At 43.7% G+C, this 17343-nt stretch overlaps 1 protein-coding gene and 1 long non-coding RNA gene across 1 annotated transcript; both read left to right on the top strand.

Moving 5' to 3' along the window:
• LOC135320668 (putative N-acetylated-alpha-linked acidic dipeptidase) overlaps positions 1-17343 on the top strand; it is a 498181-nt gene that overhangs the window by 81340 nt on the left and 399498 nt on the right.
• Positions 5912-15678, top strand: LOC135320737 (uncharacterized). Its single transcript, XR_010380006.1, has 3 exons — positions 5912-6009; positions 10717-11286; positions 14550-15678. It is a non-coding gene; the product is annotated as an uncharacterized LOC135320737 (long non-coding RNA).

Genomic DNA, 17343 nt, shown 5'->3' with positions numbered 1-17343 from the left:
GGGAAGAGCATGTGATTGATAGCTAGGCACAAACGTGGGAATAGGCTTACCTGGGCTTGGTTCATTTCGGTCTGAATGATTCGTAAATGCCCCTTGGAATGTGTGGAGTCTCACGACCTCTTCCAAGAACATGAGCGCTTTTATCACCTCTGCCATCTCTTCTCTTTTAGACGTCAGGAATCTTGGACCCGTTCTTGGAGCTGAGAATCGTGTAACTTTCTCAAGGGCACGTTGACTCTCCGTATGTTTCTGCCAGTATCAGCGATGTTCAGTAGGTCTCATGAATGTCTTTCGAGCCTGGTATGCTCTAGAGATGTCTCCATGCCGATATTCTCCAATTTAGCGGAACAACTTTCATCAATGTGTTCGCACATCTCCTCAATCCATGCAGCCAGTTTTTTTGCCAGCTTATATTCGTGTCTCCCATAAAGTCGACGTCAATACCACTGGGCAAGTCTGAAAATTCCTCGGAGCCTCACCAGTAAGCTGAAGACAGGCAGTTCCTCCACTGTCTGCCCTTTCAGATTCTGGAAACTGACCCGTGAACACAGGTCTTTGGGCAGCAGCAGTATCTCGAACTTACTCAGCTTCCCGAACAAAAGACCTAAGCCAATCTCCACATAGGGCAGCAGACCCACCATCAAACTGATCCACCCACAGAATTCTGCCCAGATTCCTTGGATCCACCAGCTGCAACAAACCTCGTGGTACAGAGCAACATTCCACCAGGAATCCAACTGGTAACTGCCATCCCCAGTGGTTGATGCATCAAGTCCATGTTGGGGGTGATGCTGCATTAGACGAGAGTTTCCTTAGGGAAATGTGATTCTATCCAGAAGAGTCCCATGTTCCTTTTCTCTTCCCTGTTTCCTTTTGTTCAGATCTGTACACGCAGTAAAACGGAGGGAAGAGTGTCCATGATCCGTTTATGGATTCACACCTATTTAAACTTTCTAACAGTTCACAGAACACAGAGACCCACTCAAGGAAACTCATGTTTGTGTAATATCCATTCACCCAGATTACATATCCGTCTGTTGCTTTCTGCTGAAACACCCACACTCTCAGAACATGGATCCATTTGTTTCATGGGGCTGAAATTCCTAGAAATGTAACCAAACCCAACGTGCATTTTCCTGTCTGTCTCTTTTGCACTTAGTTCAGTTTTGCAGAGCTACTTGTCTTTGTTATAGGCTTATGCCAATTCTTCTCTACATAGGGTAGAATTAGGCATTCGTTCATCCTGTTGGAAGAATTGTAATTCTATATCCCGTTCTATGACCCACACTTTTTCAAAACCGTGATTAGGGTTGGCTCATGATAGTACTTCTGGATCAGTATCTATGAATATTAATGCACGCGTCTGTTTTCTGAATACAAGTGTGTTGAGTACATGCTAAAAGCGATACTGGGTCGATGCGTGCTGAATGATCCTTGACATCACTTTGAGTATTTTGTCTGGAATAATCATGGTTTTTTGGTATATGTCAGCCAACTGTAACCTTTTGGTGTTTGTTTGTTTGTCTGATTGTTTTGCAAACACATTAGGCCATGCATCAATACTTTTGCTTCAAGCAGACAGTCATGTAAGCTGATTCACATAAGATAGTGCTTAAAATCACCTATGATTTCCTGCTACCCTCTCCCTTCATTAGGATTTTGATGTCCTCCTTACCTTCTTCTTCTTACTTCTTTGCAAATCAGGCTCTTCTTGCATTTGCAATAATGGTTTTGTTAATTCCATTTCATCTTGCTACTTTTCTACTCAGGGTAGGATTCTCAATTTTTGTTTTAGGATCAGTCTCAAACTGCTGAATTCTTTTCAGGTTTGCCAGTCAGTGAATTTCCCTGTCTCTGCCGTTGTTATAAACGGCGGTCATTTGGCATAGGCTACCCTAGATTGCAGCTTTTTCTCATTCAGGTTATGGTCTATGTCCTGGTACTCCTCCTGGTGCTGCAAAATTTCTGCCGAGATATATGCTGAAACACTTCTGGAGGTTCTGTTGTGACTAAATTTCTTTCCTCAAGGTGCATTTTACATCACTGGGATGTTCATGAAATTTGTTTATTTGAATTCTACAGCTGCTTGTTGGTCTATTGGTATTCCACCGCTTTTGGACGCTGTGTACTTCCTGAATTCGTATAGATGATACTTTCTTGGCTCTCAGCAAGTTTTGTTCTGATTTTTCTACAAATTCCTTTTCAGAATTTATTATTTTATCTCTTGCTTTTCCATTTGGGAATCCTATGAGTCCTATTCTTACCTGCTTTTTCTTAACGAAGGATTCAACAGTGATGTTAACGTTGGTTTGCACTTGCTTTTCTGTGTCTTCTTCTGATGGAGGGATTTCTGTTCCCCTGTCCTCACAGTCATTCACGAGTCCCTCTGCATTATGTAGTCTGCTTAGGATTGAATTTAGCCCAGTTTTTATCTCATCCATTGAGTTTTCTGATACTATTGGGTTCTTCTTTAGAGTTTCTCTTCCCCTTTCCTGGTATTCTGCCTTATGTGATTCTGAGGCACTCTGGTTCATCATTGTTTCCCTCATCTCCATTTTCAGAGCTTGCTGTGGTAACATTTTGCCGTCGAGTTGTTTGAAAGGTTATTTTTTGGGCCTTCAATCTCTTTGGAACTGAAAATGTTACTTCCTGTTTCTTTTACTGTACTTCTTTTACTCTACAGTTCAGGTACTATCATGTATTTAATATAGACTTATAGGTCTTGGTTAAGTGCAAACTTTAGACTCTTTGGTGTACGCAATTCCAAGTTATTTTTGTGAAGACAATTTTCCCTAGACCTTGATGCCATGCCCTGTTCCTGTGTGTGTTGTCTGGTATATCTCTAAATCCTGGTGTTGCCTTTGTTTTGATGAACACACCATACTGTTTCAGTTAGTAGAACCTCATTTTTATTACACTAATCTCACAATTCTGAAAGGGCACAGGGCACTTCCTCTAGTGGAAATGAAGCTTCTATAGATTTTCAGCTCTGCATTCTTCTGTATGACATTTTGAAATGTCTCCAAAACAGCCAACATAGAGTGCGCTTGTACTTTCTACTGCCATGGGAATGTCCCAAAGTTACCAGTTCTTCCCAGAGCTTCTCTGTCTACAGAAACACCAGTTGAAGCATATGTAATAATGTCATACTTCAGGGCCTGCTGGGATGATCCCGAAAACCGACCTATGTTTCGTCGGTGCAGTACCCTGTCAGTGCCGTCCAAATTATAGCATCTGCATTTGGGTGATAATGCTGTAAGAAATGCTTCATCTTCTCATGCTGTGGACTTTGACCACTCTTCTTGGTTCTCTCATTCTTGATTAATGGGTTCACGAAGGCAAACGCAGAACTGTTCCACATCCTCTGCCTCAATCCAGACTGTAATCCCAATCCAGGTTTTGAATATATCCGATTATAAATCTTCTAATACAGATTTCAAACCCAATACCCCCTGGAACACTCAGTCTAGATGAATGATACCTCTGATTGAGCCCCACATGTGCTCTATTGGCAAAATATCAAATTGGACTCTGGTCCTGCAGATGCAGTGGATGTGGCCATAGGATATATCGATAAACTCATCCTAACGCGCCAGTGCTGTTGCTGTCTCCCTGAGGTCACAGTTCTCTTTGCTCTCTTGAAAGTACCCACCAAAACCCACAATGCACTCTAGATCCCTAAGTTCTGCGAGGGCCATCATCCGTAGCCCTTTCCCACTTTTTCCGCCTTCTTTGCTAGATCAGATTTGGCAGCTCGGATCTTGGTCTCAGATTCAATTGTGGGGATATTTTGGGCTGATTTCTTTGAGTTCTGTCAGCCTAGCATCTGCTGTGCACTCTTCTAACACTCAGCGCATCACCCTCAATCCCATGCCTGCTGCCCGCTTGAGAGTGTGCTTCCAAGGGAAACAGAGTTTCACCTTTGATGCTCCATTACCAGAGGTCAGATCCTGCACTGGTTTCCATTCTCTACTTTGCCTTTTCCTGCTTCCAGGATTTCTGTCGCCTCATCCCGTCTTTGGAAGTAACAGACCACTCTTCCGCAAGTGTCCTGTGCCAAGGGAAGGATGATTGAAAGTTTACAATGTTTTGTATATGGTAGCTAGTGAGAACTGTTTGCAATGGTTCTCTGCCTAATGGGCACCGATAAATCAACACTTTTCACAAATAATTCACAGAAATTGGATATTTGTATTGCTTCGTTTTCTTTACAGCCATGGTCGGAAAGTTTGTCCGAAGACATCAGCATTGAAATTATGTTGATAAGGCAGTTGCAGGCTTTAAGAAGATTAATAGTATCGATTTATGAGTTTTGGGATTTATATGAAATTGAAGTTAGTTTTTGAAAATTACCAAATCAACGTAGAAGCCAGACTTGACAATATCTGTTACATTTTGTCAGCTCTAAGGGAAAAACAGACAGATTCAATGTAAAATAGCAGTCCAAAAGTTTGAAGGGTACATGCCAACACTTTTCTCTTGAAGCCTCCAACAACAAAAGGAACAATGAAATAACTATTGGAACCATGAAATAACCCCCAACCTGGGTTTCCCTTGTGCATGTGGTTCCCTTTATTCCCAATGACACATACTAGGCAATGTTGGCATTTCAAGGGGTAACATTATTCTCTAGGATTATACAAGAATATCTAAATAGAATATACAAATTTAGGCTTGATTCCAAAAGCACCTAGAGGCATTTAACTATGAGAAACCTGCTGCAGCTATGCTAGGCTATTGAGAAACAGGTGTTCTTCTATCAGTGCTGAGAAGGCTTAATCATCCGATCATGTTGGGTAAAGCAATTTAACACAACCATGTCTGCACCTCCAAGTTATATTGAACACGGGGCTTGAAGGAAGGAAAGACGGTCCACAAAACTTGTGTCTTTAATGTGTTTGGCGATTTTACAGTTCAGTTCACTATCTGACTTCTAATATTTTCATGTACTGTCTTGAGAAACTGAGGCCTAATACATATACAAGTTCAGTCAAAGATTCCTCAAACTTCCCACACTCCTTTCAGCCCTAAGAATACATAAACCCAGGATTGGCTGGATCTAGGGGAAGGTAATCATTTCACTGTGTGAGCTAAGTATTCAATTCCTATCTATTTTAGTCGAGAGTATTTGACCTTTAATGAGTTCCCTGTTGTTCATCGAGTGTGAAGGAGGAGGAACTCTGATTCCAGTAGGGGCTTGCTCTCCTCCTACTGGATTCATTGCAGCTCAGGTTCTGATACTTTGAAATGGATGCCTGAGTGCAGTGGAGGGAAGAGCATGTGATTGATAGCTAGGTACAAACGTGGGAATATGCTTACCTGGGCTAGGTGCATTTCGGTCTGAATGATTCGTAAATGCCCCTTGGGATGTGTGGATTCTCACGACCTCTTCCAAGAACATGAGCGCTTTTATCATCTCTGCCATCTCTTCTCTTTTAGACGTCAGGAATCTTGGACCCGTTCTTGGAGCAGAGAATTGAGTGACTTTCTCAAGTGCACGTTGACACTCCGAATGGTTCTGCCAGTATCACAGAGGTTCAGTAGGTCTCATGAATGTCTTTCGAGCCTGGTATGCTCTAGAGATGTCTGCATGCAGATATTCTCCACTGTAGCAGAAGAACTCTCATCAATGTGTTCGCACATCTCCTCAATCCATGCAGCCATTTTTTCTGCCAGCTTCTCTTCGTGTCTCCCATAAAGTCGACGTCAACAGGACTGGGCAATTCTGAAAACACCTCGGAGCCTCAACAGTAAGCTGATGACAGGCAATTCTTCCACTGTCTGCCCTTTCAGATTCTGGAAACTGACCCGTGAACTCAGGTCTTTGGGCAGCAGCAGTATCTCGAACTTACTCAGCTACCCGAACAAAAGACCTAAGCCAATCTCCACATAGGGCAGCAGACCCACCATCAAACTGATCCACCCACAGAATTCTGCCCAGTTTCCTTGGATCCACCAGCCGCAATAAGCCTCGTGGTTCACACCAACATTCCACCTGGAATCCAACAGGTAACTGCCATCCCCAGGGTTTGATGCATCAAGTCCGTGTTGGGGGTGATGCTGCATTAGACGAGAGTTTCCTAAGGGAAATGTGATTCTATCCAGAAGGGTCCCATGGTCCTTTTCTCTTCCCTGTTTCCTTTTGTTCAGATCTGTATACACAGTACAAACGGAGGGAAGTGTGTCCATGTTCAGTTTATGGATTCACACCTCTTTAAACTTTCTAACAGTTCACAGTACACAGAGACCCACACAAGGAAACTCATGTTTGTGTAATATCCATTCACCCAGATTACATATCCGTCTGTTGCTTTCTGCTGAAACACCCACACTCTCAGAACATGGATCCATTTGTTTCATGGGGGCTGAAATTCCTAGAATTTTAACCAATCCCAACGTGCACTTTCCTGTCTGTCTCTTTTGCACTTAGTACAATTTCGCAGAGCTACTTATCTTTGTTAAAGGCTTATGCCATTTCTTCCCTATGAAGCGTAGAATATGTCATTCATTCATCCTGTTGGAAGACTTATAATACTATATCCCGTTCTATGACCCACACTTATTCAAAACCGTCATTTGTGTTGGGTCACGATATGCACTTCTGGATCAGTATCTATGAATAGTAATGCACGCGTCTGTTTTCTGAATACAAATATTTTGAATACATGCTAGCCGCGATACTGGGTCGATGCGTGCTGAATGATCGTTGACATCACTTTGAGTATATTGTTTTCAATATCCATGGTTATTTGGTATATGTCAGCCAACTGTAACCTTTTGGTTTTTGTTTGTTTGTCTGATTGTTTGTATGTTTTGCAAACACATTAGGCCATGCATCTCTCCTTTTGCTTCAGACAGACAGTCATTTAAGATGATTCACTTAAGATAGTGCTTAAAATCACCTATGATTTCTTGCTACCTTCTCCCATCTTTAGGATTTTGATGTCCTCCTTGCCTTCTTCTTCTTACTGCTTTGCAACTCAGGCTCTTCTTGCATTTGCAATAATGGTTTCGATATTTCAATTTCATCTTGCTACTTTTCTACTCAGGATAGGATTCTCAATTTTTGTTTTAGGATCAGTCACAAACTGCTGAATTCTTTTCAGCTTTGCTGGTCAGTGAAATTCCCTAGTTCTGCCGTTGTAATAAACGGCGGTCATTTGGCATAGGCTACCCTAGATTGCAGCTTTTTCTCATTCAGGATATCGTCTATGTCCTGGCACTCCTCCCAGTGCTGCAAAATTTCTGCCGTGATATCAGCTGAAACCCCTCTTGAGGTTCTGTTGTGACTAAGTTGCTTTCCTCGAGGTGCATTTTACATCACTGGGATGATCATGAACTTTTTTTATTTGAATTCTACAGCTGCTTATTGGTCTATTGGTATTCCACCTCTTTTGGACGCTGTTTACTTCCTGAATTCGTATAGATGATAATTTCTTGGCTTTCAGCAAGTTTCATTCTGATTTTTCTACATATTCCTTTTCAGAATTTTTTATTTTATCACTTGCTTTTCCATTTGGGAATCCTATGAGTCCTATTCTAATCCTGTTTCTCTTAACCTAGGATTCAACAGTGATGTTAGGTTTGGTTTGCACTTGCTGTTCTGTTCCTTCTTCTGGTCGAGGGATTTCTGTTCCCCTGTCCTCACAGTCATTCACGAGTCTCTCTGCATTATGTAGTCTGCTTAGGATTGACCTTAGCCCAGTTTTTATCGCATCCATTGCCTTTTCTTTTTTATTATTTTCTTCTTTAGACTTTCTCTTCCCCTTTTCTGGTATTCTGCCTTTTGTGATTCTGAGGCAATGTTGTTCATCAGTGTTTTCCTCACCTCTATTTTCAGAGCATGCTCTGGAAACGTTTTGCTGTCTAGTTGTGTGAAAGCTTATTTTTTGGGCCTTCAATCCCTTTGAAACTGAAAATGGTACATCCTGTTTATTTTACTATACTTGTTTTACTCTACATTTCAAGTAATTTCATGTATCTAATATAGACTTATAGGGCTTGGTTAAGTGCAAACTTTAGACTCTTTGGTGTATGCAAATCCATGGTATTTCTGTGAGGACAATTTTCCCTAGACCTTGAATCCCTGCCCTGTTCCTGTGTGTGTTGTCTGGTATATCTCTAAATCCTGGTGTTGCCTTTGTTGTGATGAATACACCATACTCTTTCAGTTAGTAGAACCTCATTTTTATTACACTAATCTCACAATTCTGAAAGGGCACAGTGAAATTCCTCTAGTGGAAATGAAGCTTCTATAAGTTTTCATCTCTGAATTCTTCTGTATGTCATTTTGAAATATCTCCAAAAGAGCCAACAGAGAGTGCACTTGTACTTTCTAATGCCATGGGAGTGTCCCAATGTTACCAGTTCTTCCCAGAGCTTCTCTGTCTACAGAAACACCAGTGGAAGCATATGTATGGATGTCACACTTCAGGGCCTGCTGGGATGATCCCACAGACCGACCTATGTGTCCTCGGTGCAGTACTCTGTCAGTGCCGTCCAAAATGTAGCTTCCGCATTTGGGTGATAATGCTGTAAGTAATGCTTCATCTTCTCATGCTGTGGACTTTGACCACTCTTCCTTGTTCTCTCATTCTTGAGTCATGGGTTCACGAAGGCAACCACAGAGCTGTTCCGCATCCTCTGCCTTAAACCAGACTGTTTTCTCAATCCAGGTTATGAATTTAGCAGATCCTAAATCTTTTAATACTGATTTCAAACCCAACGCCCCCTGGAACTCTCAGTCCAGATGCATGATTCCTCTGATTGAGCCCCACACGTTCTCTATTGGCAAAATGTCAAATTGGACCCTGGTCCTGCAGATACAGTGGATGTGGCCTTAAGATATATCGATAAACTCAACCTCACCCGCCAGTGCGGTTTCTGTCTCACTGAGATCACAGTTATGTTTGCTCTCTTGAAAGTACCCACCAATACCCACAACGCACTCTAAATCCCTGAGTTCTGCATGTGCCATCATCCGTAGCCCTATCCCTCTTTTACCGCTGCCTCTGCTAGGTCAGATTTGGCAGCTCGGATGTTGGTCTCAGATTCAATTGTGGGGATATTTTGAGCTGATTTCTTTGAGTTCTGTCAGCCAGGCATCTTCTGTGCACTCTGCTAATACTCAGCGCATCACCTTCAATCCCGTGCCTGCTGCCGGCTTGAGAGTGTGCTTCCAAGGAAAACAGAGTTTCACCTTTGATGCTCCATTACCAGAGTTCAGATCCTGCACTGGTTTCCATTCTCAAATTTGCCATTTCCTGCTTCCTTTTTTTTGAGGCCTCATCCTGTCTTTGGAATTAACAGACCACTCTTAGGCAATTGTCCTATGCCAAGGCCTGGGTGAGTGTATGTTTACAAAGTTTTGTGTATGGGAGCTAGTGAGAGCAGTTTGCACTGGTTCTCTGCCTACTGGACATCGATATATCAACCCTTTTCACAAATAATTCACAGGAATTGGGTATTTGTTTAGCTCCATTTTCTTTACAGCCATGGTCGTAGGGATTGTCCGATGACTCCAGCTTTGACATTATGTTGACAAGGCAGTTGCAGTCTTTAAGAAGGTTAATAGTATTAATTTACGTGTTTTGGGATTTATATGAAAGTGAAGTTATTTTTTGAAAATTACCTCATCAACCTAGAAGCCAGACTTTTCAATTTTTGTAACATTTTGTCAGCTCTAAGGAAAAACCAGGCAGACTCAATGTAAAATAGCAGTCCAAAAGTTTGAAGGGGACATGCCAACTCTTTTCTCTTTAAGAATCCAACAACAATAGGAACCATTAAATACCTATTGGAACTATGAAATAACCCCCAACCTGTGTTTCCCTTGTGCACCTGCTGCCCTTTACTCCCAATGACACATACTAGGCAATGTTAGCATTTCAAGGGGTAACATTCCTCTCTAGGAATATACAAGATAATCTGCACAGAATATATATATTTAGGCTTGATTCCAAAAGCACCTAGAGGCATTTAACTTTGAGAACCCTGCTGTAGCTATGCTATGCTATAGAGAACCAGGTGTTCTTCTATCAGTGCTGAGAACGCTTAATCATCTGATCATGTTGGATAAAGCAATTTAACACAACCAAGTCTGCACATCCAAGATATAGTGCACCCGGGGCTTGACGGAAGTGAAAGACGGTCCACATAACATGTGTCTTTAATGTGTTTGGCGAATTTTACAGTTCAGTTCACTATCTGACTTCTAATATTTTCCTGTACTGTCTTGAAAAACTGAGGCCTAATACATGTTCAAGTTCAGTCAAATATTCCACTCACTTAACACACTCCTTTCAGCCCAGAGAATACATAATCCCAGCATTTCCTGAATCTACGGCAAGGTCATCATTCCTTTGTGTGAGCTAAGTGTTCATTTCTTATCTATTTTAGTCGAGAGTATTTGACCTTTAAGGAGTTCACTGTTTACCGAGTGTGAAAGAGGAGGTACTCTGATTCTAGGAGGGGATTGCTCTCCTAATACTGGATTCATTGCAGCTCAGGTTCTGATCCTTTGAAATGGATGTCTGAGTGGAGTGGAGGGAAGAGCATGTGATTGATAGCTAGGCACAAACCTGGGAATCGGCTTACTTGGGCTTGGTGCATTTTGGTATGAATGATTCATAACTGCCCCTTGGGATGTGTGGATTCTCATGAACTTTTCCAATAACATGAGCGCTTTTATCATCTCTGCCATCTCTTCTCTTTTAGACATCAGTAATCATGGACCCGTTCTTGGAGCAGAGAATCGAGTAAATTTCTCAAGTACAAGTTCACACTCAGTATGTTTCTGCCAGTATCAGCGTGGTTCATTAGCTCTCATGAATTTCTTTCGACCCTGGTATACTCTAGAGATGTCTCCATGACTATATTCTTCACTGTAGCAGAACAACTCTCATCAATGTGTTCGCACATCTCCTCAATCCATGCAGCCAGCTTTTCTTCCAACTTCTCTTCTTGTCTCCCATAAAGTCGACGTCAACAAGAATGGGCAAGTCTGAACGTACCTCGGAGCCTCAGCATTAATCTGATGACAGGTAGTTCTTCCACTGTATGCCCTTTCAGATTCTGGAAACTGACCCGTGAACTCAGGTCTTTGGGCAGCAACAGTATCTCCAACTTACACAGCTTCCCGAACCAAAGAATTAAGCCAATCTCCACATAGGGCGGCAGCCCCTCCATCACACAGATCCACCAACAGAATTCTGCCCAGTTACATTGGATCCACCAGCCGCAACAAGCCTCATGGTACACACCAACATTCTACCTGGAATCCAACCGGTAAGTGAGATTCACAGTGGTTGATGCATTAAGTCAGTGTTGGGGGAGAGGCTGCATTAGACGAGAGGTTCCTTAGTGAAATGTGATTATATCAACAAGGGTCCCATGGTCTTTTCTCTTTCCTCTTTCCTTTTGTTCAGATCTGTATACACAGTAAAAACGGAGGGAAGTGTGTCCATGTTCAGTTTATCGATTAACAGCTCTATAAACTTTCTAACAGTTCACAGTACAAAGAGACCCACTCCAGGAAACTCATGCTTGTGTAATATCCATTCACCCAGAATACATATCCGTCTGTTGCTTTCTGCTGAAACACCCACACTCTCAGAACATGGATCCGTTTTTTTCATGGGGGCTGAAATTCCTAGAAATGTAACCAATCCCAATGTGCACTTTCCTGTATGTCTCTTTTGCTCTTAGTACAGTTTTGCAGAGCTACTTGTCTTTGCTATAGGCTTATGCCATTTCTTCTCTACCTAGGTTAGAATATGGCAGTCATTCATCCTGTTGGAATTCTTGAAAGTGTATATCCCTTTCTATGACCCACTGTTGTTGAAAACCGTCATTTGGTTTGGGTCAAGATATGCACTTCTGGATCAGTATCTATGAATACTAATGCACGCGTCTGTGTTCTGAATACAAGTGTTTTGAGTACATGCTAGCCGCGATACTGGGTCATTGCGTGCTGAATGATCCTTGACATCACTTTGAGTATTTTGTTTTTAATAATCATGGTTGGTTGGTATATGTCAGCCAACTGTAACATTTTGGTGTTTGTTTGTTTCTCTGATTGTTTGTTTATTTTGCAAACACATTAGGCCATGCATCTCTCCTTTTCCTTCAGACAGACAGTCATGTAAGCTGATTCACTTAAGATAGTGCTTAAAATCACCTATGATTTCCTGCTACCCTCTCCCATCTTTAGGATTTTGATGTCCTCCTTGCCTTCTTCTTCTTACTTCTTTGCAACTCAGGCTCTTCTTTCATTTGCAATAATGGTTTTGTTATTTCCATTTCATCATGCTACTTTGCTACTCGGGGAAGGATTCTCAATTTTTGTTTTAGGATCAGTCTCAAACTGCTGAATTCTTTTAAGGTTTGCCTGTCAGTGAAATTCCCTAGCTCTGCCGTTGTTATAAACGGCGGTCATTTGGCATAGGCTACCCTAGATTGCAGCTTTTTCTCATTCAGGATATGGTCTATGTCCTCGCACTTCTCCCCGTGCAGCAAAATTTCTGCCGAGATATCAGCTGAAACCCCTCTGGAGGTTCTGTTGTGACTAATTTGCTTTCCTCGAGGTGCATTTTACATCACTGGGATGATCATGAAATTTGTTTATTTGAATTCTACAGCTCCTTGTTGGTCTATAGGTATTCCACATCATTTGGACGCTGTGTACTTCCTGAATTCGTATAGATGATCCTTTCTTGGCTTTCAGCAAGTTTCATTCTGATTTTTGTACAAATTCCTTTTCAGAATTTTTATTTTTTCTCTTGCTTTTCCATTTGGGAATTCTATGAGTCCTATTCTTTCCTGCTTTGTCTTAACCCATGATTCAACAGCGATGTTTGCATTGGTTTGCACTTGCTTTTCTGTGTCTTCTTCTGATAGATTGATTTCTGTTCCCCTGTCATCACAGTCATTCACGAGTCCCTCTGCATTTTGTAGTCTGCTTAGGACTGACTTTAGCCAAGTTATTATCTCACCCATTGAGTTTTCTGTCATTATTGGGTTCTTCTTTAGACTTTCTCTTCCCCTTTTCTGGTATTCTGCCTTTTGTTATTCAGAGGCCCTGCTGTTCATCAGTGTTTTCCTCACTTCCATTTTCAGTGCTTTCTCTGGTAGCGTTTTGCCGTCTAGTTGTTTGAAAGCTTATTTTTTGGTCCTTCAATCACTTTGGAACAGAAAATGGCACTTCCTGTTGTTTTTTTCTATACTTCTTTTTCTCTACTCTTCAAGTACTAGCAGGTATATAGTATAGACTTATAGGGATAGGATTTATGAAAACTTTAGAGTATTTGGTGTAAGCAATTCCATGGCATTTCTGAGAGGACAATTTTCCCTAGACCTTGATGCCATGCCCTTTTCCTGTGTGTGTTGTCTGGTATATCTCAAATTGCTGGTGTTCCCTTTGTTGTGATGAACACACCATACTATTTCAGTTAGTAGAACCTCATTTTTATTACGCTAATCTCACAGTTCTGAAAGGGCACAAGGCACTTCCTCTACTGGAAATGAAGCTTCTATATGTTTTCAGGTCTGCATTCCTCTGTATGTCATTTTGGAGTGTCTCCAAAAGTGCCTACAGGGAGTGCGCTTGTACTTTCTACTGCCATGGGAATGTCCCAATGTTACCAGTTCTTCCCAGAGCTTCTCTGTCTACAGAAACACCAGTGGAAGCATATGTATGGATGTCATATTTCAGGGCCTGCTGGGATGATCCCGAAGACCGACCTATGTGTCCTCGGTGCAGTACACTGTCAGTGTCGTCCAAAATTTAGCATCTGCATTTGGGAGATAATGCTGTAAGAAATGCTTCATCTTCTCATGCTGTGGACTTTGACCACTCTTCCTTGTTCTCTCATCCTTGAGTCATGGGTTCACGAAAGCAAACACAGAGCTGTTCCGTATCCTCTGCCTCAAACCAGATCGTTATCCAAGTCTAGGTTACGAATATAGCAGATACTAAATCTTTTAATACTGATTTCAAACCCAACGCCCCCTGGAACCCTAAGACCAGATGCATGATATCTCTAATTGATCCCCACACGTTCTGTATTGGCAAAATATCAAATTGGTCCCTGGTCCTGCAGATGCAGTGGATGTGGCCATAGGACTTATCGATAAACTCAACCTCACGCGCCAGTGCGGTTGCTGTCTCACTGAGGTCACAGTTCTATTTGCTCTCTTGAATGTACCCACCAATACCCACAACGCACTCTAGATCCATGAGTTCTGCGTGGGCCATCATCCGTAGCCCTATCCCTTTTTTTCCGCTACCTCTGCTAGCTCAGATTTTGCAGCTCGGATCTTGGTCTCAGATTCAATTGTGGGGATATTTTGTGCTAATTTTTTGATTTCTGTCAGCCAAGCATCTGCTGTGCACTCTTCTAACACTCAGCACATCACCTTCATTCCCATGCTTGCTGCCTTCTTGAGAGTGTGCTTCCAAGATAAACAGTGTTTCACCTTTGATGCTCCATTACCAGAGGACAGATCTTGCACTGGTTTCCATTCTCTACTTTGCCTTCTCCTTCTTCCAGGTTTTCTGAGGCCTCATCCTGTCTTTGGAATAACAGACCACTCTTCGTCAAGTGTCCTGTGCCAAGGGCTGGGTGAGTGGATGTTTACAATGCTGTGTGTATGGGAGCGAGTGAGAGCAGTTTGCACTGGTTCTCTGCCTACTGGGCATCGGTAAATCAACACTTTCCACATATAATTCACAGAAATTGGATGTTTGTTTTGCTCCGTTTTCTATACAGCCATGGTCCGAGGTTTTGTCCGAAGACTCCTGCTTTGAGGCTAGGGGAGGCTGGGTCACACTTTTCCCTCCTTTCCCAGCTCAGCTGGAAGCCTGAAAGATGCCCAGGTCAGCCTGTGGCCCATTTTCAGCCCTGCTCCACCCTGGCCTGTCCAAATGCCATATGGCCCTGTCATACATCTGGCTGGCAAGCGTTCCTTGGGGTAGAGCATCTATCCCCGCTTCTCCGCGTTTGCCCCCTGCCTGGTGCCCCTCTATATCTGCCCTCCCGCTCTCCCGGCCTCTCAGCGCCATCTCCCCTCCTCCTCCCCATAGTGTCTCAGCGTTTTCCTTCCTTTGGTGAGATGGGGCCATTTCTCTCAAGGGTCGTTTTAAATATTCAGATTTTTAAATTTTTATTTTATGGAATTATAGTCAGTTTACAATTTTGTGTCAATTTCTGGTGTACAGCTCAATGCTTCAGTCATACAATAACATTCGTATATTCATTTTCATGTCCTTTCTCACCATGAGCTACTACAAGATTTTGACTATGGTTCCCTGTGCTGTGTGGTATAAACTTGTTGCTTTATTTTATATTTACCACTCACTGTCTGCAAATCTTGAACTCCCAGTCTATCCTTTCCCACCCTGTTCCCCTCTGATAACCATGAGTTTGTTTTCTAAGCCTGTTTAATTTTAGATTCCACATGAGTGTTGTCATATGGTGTTTTTCTTTCTTTCTGGCTTACTTCACTTAGAATGATGTTTTCCAGGGCCATCCATGTTGCTCCAAATGGCATGATATTATTTTTTATGGCTGAGTAGTATTCCATTGTATACATGACACGGCTTCTGTATCCAGTCATCTGTTGCTGGACATTTAAGCTGTCTCCATGTCTTGGCTATTGTAAATAGTGCTATGAACATTAGGGTGCTGGTATCGTTCTGTATTAATGCTTCCTTTGGATATATGCCCAGGATTGGGATTATTGTATCTTATAGTAAGTGTATTTTTAGTTTTTTGAGGACTCTCCATACCATTTTCCATAACTGCTGTACCAAACTACATTCCCACCGACAGTGTACAAGGGTTCACTGTTTTCCACACCCTCTCTAGCATTTACCATTTGAATATTCATGCTTTAATTATTTTATTGCAGCAGCAACATGTAAGAATGAAAAAGTGGCATCCTGGTGGCTGGGGGATGAGCCTGTGTGTGTGTCCCTGTGCATGTGTGTATGTTCCTGTATGTGTGTACATGTCCCTGTGTGTACATGTGTGCCCTCCATGCGCCTGCATGGGGGTGGGGAGTGGGGCTGGAGCCTGTGTGTGTGACTGACATCTCAGGCACGTGGGCCTGGAGGGGTGTGCGAGGCTGTGATGCTGGGCTGAGAGGCTGTGAACTGACCAAGGCCACACAGCCCATCTTGGGGCCCAGGGCCCCACCCTTGCTTCCAGGCCTGTCACCAATCAGGTGGGGTGTCCCTTGCCATGACACAGGGCTTGGAGTCCTGACCCTAAGGGCCCCACAACTTCCCTCAGGAGGAGGGGTCTCTGGGGCAGGAGGAGGTGGCTGGGCTTGGCATGGGGAGGGGGGAGCAGGGAATCCAAGGGGGTGAGCATGGCTCTGGAGTTTGTGGGTGACCATCAGCAGTGAGGTGAGGGGAGTAAGAAGGGCCTCCTCACCAGGACTGAGTTTGTCACCCCGGCCAAGGGAGCCACTCTTCTGCACAAGGGCCAATTTAGAAAAATGTGGAAAACCAAGTTTCAGGCTCCATGGTAGATAAGTCCCATTCCAGACCGAAATAGCAGGATGTGACCCCGTAAAAAGTGGTGAGCGCACATGAGCCATCGCCTCGCCCAGAAAGGAATTCCCCCGAGAGCCAGAGCTCACCCCACACCCACCCAGGGGAATGGGAGGACTGGAGTGATGGCCCTGCTGGGGTCCCACTACCCAGGAAGATGGGGAGAAGGGCCGCTGGTCATACAGTCGAGGCCCAAGGAGGGGAAGAGACCTGCCCAGGTCACCCAGCACAGGAGGGCAGTCGGGTGGGACCCAGGACTTCGGGCTTGTCACAGGCCCCCTTCTTAGGAAAGGGGCACAGGCCTGCCTGGGAAAGAAGCATCGGGTAAGTGAATAACCCTGCAGACAGGGCCAAGTTGGCTGGCTGGCCGAGCCTCAGTTTCCCCTCTGTGGAACAGGGGACGGGACGGCGCCTGCTCACAGGGTCTCTGTGAAGCTAGAGATGGTGCTGCTGTGGTGCTGGGGAGAGCCCTCCTGGTCCTCCTTACCTTGGAAGTGGCCAGAGGGCCCTTCCTGAGGGCCGATGGTGCCTGTCTAGCTGGGCAGGCTGCTGGTCCCTGCGGCCCTGACAGTGGCAGCTACACGGCTTAGTGAAGGATGGGCCAACTCCCCTTCCCAGGCACCCTGGCCCATCGTCCCCCACCATGCACCCTGGGCTGGCTCCCTCTTTCCTTCCTGCCTCCTCTTGTCTCTGCTTCCCCCCACCTGGTGTCCCTCTCTTGTCACCTCCTGTCCCTCTCTAGGACTTGAACCCCACCTTTCTCTCTCTCACTCACACACTGTGTCTCC

Source organism: Camelus dromedarius, unplaced genomic scaffold (genome assembly GCF_036321535.1).
Source record: "Camelus dromedarius isolate mCamDro1 unplaced genomic scaffold, mCamDro1.pat HAP1_SCAFFOLD_114, whole genome shotgun sequence".
NCBI classification, from domain to species: domain Eukaryota; kingdom Metazoa; phylum Chordata; class Mammalia; order Artiodactyla; family Camelidae; genus Camelus; species Camelus dromedarius.
The sequence above is the reverse complement of the archived record's forward strand: the minus strand, read 5'-3'. Positions and strand labels throughout refer to the sequence as shown.